The sequence below is a fragment of the Oncorhynchus keta genome, chromosome 8 (genome assembly GCF_023373465.1).
Source record: "Oncorhynchus keta strain PuntledgeMale-10-30-2019 chromosome 8, Oket_V2, whole genome shotgun sequence".
Lineage (NCBI taxonomy): Eukaryota > Metazoa > Chordata > Actinopteri > Salmoniformes > Salmonidae > Oncorhynchus > Oncorhynchus keta.
The window spans coordinates 42,562,324-42,566,265 of NC_068428.1; the positions used below are offsets into that span (position 1 = coordinate 42,562,324).

At 61.7% G+C, this 3,942-nt stretch overlaps 1 long non-coding RNA gene across 1 annotated transcript; it reads left to right on the forward strand.

The window, feature by feature from the left end:
* The first annotated feature begins 585 nt into the window (after nt 1-585).
* Nucleotides 586-1,201, forward strand: LOC127931591 (uncharacterized). Its single transcript, XR_008141879.1, has 3 exons — nt 586-644; nt 675-719; nt 1,155-1,201. It is a non-coding gene; the product is annotated as an uncharacterized LOC127931591 (long non-coding RNA).
* Nucleotides 1,202-3,942: the final 2,741 nt, after the last annotated feature.

A 3,942-nucleotide genomic window follows, 5' to 3' on the forward strand; every position in this document is an offset into this window, starting at 1 on the left:
TCCCCATGCTCCAGGTCCTCATGCCGCAGGTCCCCATGCCCCAGGTACTCATGCTCCAGGTCCCCATGCTCCAGGTCCCCATGCTCCAGGTCCTCATGCTGCAGGTCCTCATGCTGCAGGTCCTCATGCTCCAGGTCCCCATGCTCCAGGTCCCCATGCTCCAGGTCCTCATGCTGCAGGTCCCCATGCTCCAGGTCCCCATGCTCCAGGTCCCCATGCTCCAGGTCCCCATGCTGCAGGTCCCCATGCTGCAGGTCCCCATGCTGCAGGTCCCCATGCTGCAGGTCCCCATGCTGCAGGTCCTCATGCTCCAGGTCCTCATGCTCCAGGTCCCCATGCTCCAGGTCCCCATGCTCCAGGTCCCCATGCTCCAGGTCCCCATGCTCCAGGTCCTCATGCTCCAGGTCCTCATGCTCCAGGTCCCCATGCTCCAGGTCCTCATGCTCCAGGTCCCCATGCTCCAGGTCCTCATGCTGCAGGTCCTCATGCTCCAGGTCCCCATGCTCCAGGTCCCCATGCTCCAGGTCCCCATGCTCCAGGTCCTCATGCTGCATGTCCTCATGCTCCAGGTCCCCATGCTCCAGGTCCCCATGCTCCAGGTCCCCATGCTCCAGGTCCCCATGCTCCAGGTCCTCATGCTGCAGGTCCTCATGCTCCAGGTCCCCATGCTCCAGGTCCCCATGCTCCAGGTCCCCATGCTCCAGGTCCCCATGCTGCAGGTCCCCATGCTCCAGGTCCCCATGCTCCAGGTCCCCATGCTCCAGGTCCCCATGCTCCAGGTCCTCATGCTCCAGGTCCTCATGCTCCAGGTCCCCATGCTGCAGGTCCCCATGCTCCAGGTCCTCATGCTCCAGGTCCTCATGCTCCAGGTCCCCATGCTCCAGGTCCCCATGCTCCAGGTCCCCATGCTCCAGGTCCCCATGCTCCAGGTCCCCATGCTCCAGGTCCTCATGCTCCAGGTCCTCATGCTCCAGGTCCCCATGCTGCAGGTCCCCATGCTCCAGGTCCCCATGCTCCAGGTCCTCATGCTCCAGGTCCTCATGCTCCAGGTCCCCATGCTCCAGGTCCCCATGCTCCAGGTCCCCATGCTCCAGGTCCTCATGCTGCAGGTCCCCATGCTCCAGGTCCCCATGCTCCAGGTCCTCATGCTGCAGGTCCTCATGCTCCAGGTCCCCATGCTCCAGGTCCCCATGCTACAGGTCCTCATGCTGCAGGTCCCCATGCCCCAGGTCCTCATGCTCCAGGTCCCCATGCTCCAGGTCCCCATGCTCCAGGTCCTCATGCTGCAGGTCCTCATGCTGCAGGTCCTCATGCTCCAGGTCCCCATGCTCCAGGTCCCCATGCTCCAGGTCCTCATGCTGCAGATCCCCATGCTCCAGGTCCTCATGCTCCAGGTCCCCATGCTCCAGGTCCCCATGCTCCAGGTCCTCATGCTCCAGGTCCTCATGCTGCAGGTCCCCATGCTGCAGGTCCCCATGCTCCAGGTCCCCATGCTGCAGGTCCCCATGCTCCAGGTCCTCATGCTCCAGGTCCTCATGCTCCAGGTCCTCATGCTCCAGGTCCTCATGCTCCAGGTCCTCATGCTCCAGGTCCCCATGCTCCAGGTCCCCATGCTCCAGGTCCTCATGCTCCAGGTCCTCATGCTCCAGGTCCTCATGCTCCAGGTCCCCATGCTCCAGGTCCTCATGCTCCAGGTCCCCATGCTCCAGGTCCTCATGCTCCAGGTCCTCATGCTCCAGGTCCCCATGCTCCAGGTCCTCATGCTCCAGGTCCTCATGCTCCAGGTCCCCATGCTCCAGGTCCTCATGCTCCAGGTCCTCATGCTCCAGGTCCCCATGCTCCAGGTCCCCATGCTCCAGGTCCCCATGCTCCAGGTCCCCATGCTCCAGGTCCCCATGCTGCAGGTCCCCATGCTCCAGGTCCCCATGCTCCAGGTCCCCATGCTCCAGGTCCCCATGCTCCAGGTCCTCATGCTCCAGGTCCTCATGCTCCAGGTCCCCATGCTCCAGGTCCCCATGCTGCAGGTCCCCATTCTCCAGGTCCTCATGCTCCAGGTCCCCATGCTCCAGGTCCCCATGCTCCAGGTCCCCATGCTCCAGGTCCCCATGCTCCAGGTCCTCATGCTCCAGGTCCTCATGCTGCAGGTCCCCATGCTCCAGGTCCCCATGCTCCAGGTCCTCATGCTCCAGGTCCTCATGCTGCAGGTCCTCATGCTCCAGGTCCCCATGCTCCAGGTCCCCATGCTCCAGGTCCCCATGCTCCAGGTCCTCATGCTCCAGGTCCCCATGCTCCAGGTCCCCATGCTCCAGGTCCCCATGCTCCAGGTCCCCATGCTCCAGGTCCTCATGCTCCAGGTCCTCATGCTCCAGGTCCTCATGCTCCAGGTCCCCATGCTCCAGGTCCTCATGCTCCAGGTCCCCATGCTCCAGGTCCCCATGCTCCAGGTCCTCATGCTCCAGGTCCTCATGCTCCAGGTCCTCATGCTGCAGGTCCCCATGCTCCAGGTCCCCATGCTCCAGGTCCTCATGCTCCAGGTCCTCATGCTCCAGGTCCCCATGCTCCAGGTCCTCATGCTCCAGGTCCTCATGCTCCAGGTCCCCATGCTCCAGGTCCTCATGCTCCAGGTCCTCATGCTCCAGGTCCTCATGCTCCAGGTCCCCATGCTCCAGGTCCTCATGCTCCAGGTCCTCATGCTCCAGGTCCTCATGCTCCAGGTCCCCATGCTCCAGGTCCTCATGCTCCAGGTCCCCATGCTCCAGGTCCCCATGCTCCAGGTCCCCATGCTCCAGGTCCTCATGCTCCAGGTCCCCATGCTCCAGGTCCTCATGCTCCAGGTCCCCATGCTCCAGGTCCCCATGCTCCAGGTCCTCATGCTCCAGGTCCTCATGCTCCAGGTCCTCATGCTCCAGGTCCTCATGCTCCAGGTCCCCATGCTCCAGGTCCTCATGCTCCAGGTCCCCATGCTCCAGGTCCCCATGCTCCAGGTCCCCATGCTCCAGGTCCTCATGCTCCAGGTCCCCATGCTCCAGGTCCTCATGCTCCAGGTCCCCATGCTCCAGGTCCTCATGCTCCAGGTCCTCATGCTCCAGGTCCTCATGCTGCAGGTCCTCATGCTCCAGGTCCTCATGCTGCAGGTCCTCATGCTCCAGGTCCTCATGCTGCAGGTCCTCATGCTCCAGGTCCTCATGCTGCAGGTCCTCATGCTCCAGGTCCTCATGCTCCAGGTCCCCATGCTGCAGGTCCTCATGCCCAGGTCCTCATGCTCCAGGTCCCCATGCTGCAGGTCCTCATGCTCCAGGTCCCCATGCTCCAGGTCCTCATGCTCCAGGTCCTCATGCTCCAGGTCCTCATGCTCCAGGTCCCCATGCTCCAGGTCCTCATGCTCCAGGTCCCGCTGGATCCATTTCCTTCAGCTTCATTTGCAGGGGGAAGCAAATTGGAGGGCATCTGACACACACACACACACACACACACACACACACACACACACACACACACACACACACACACACACACACACACACACACACACACACACACACACACACACACACACACACTTGACCATCTGGTCGTATGCCTTTTTCCTACTCAGTCAGAGGCCCCAATTTCATTAAGAACATCATCACTGGGCCCAGAGACACCTGAGCCTTAGCCTCCTCTATCCCAACGCACCATGTGGGCTGTTCCGTGTGTGTGTGTGTGTGTGTGTGTGTGTGTGTGTGTGTGTGTGTGTGTGTGTGTGTGTGTGTGTGTGTGTGTGTGTGTGTGTGTGTGTGTGTGTGTGTGTGTGTGTGTGTGTGTGTGTGTGTGTGTGTGTGTGTGTGTGTGTGTGTGTGTGTGTCTATGGCACTGAGAGAAAGTGTAGCTCTGAAAGCAGTGATTTGTTGTAGCCATGAAAAGGCCTCCTCACAGGGAGCTGGCTCTCGCTATCAGCCTCCC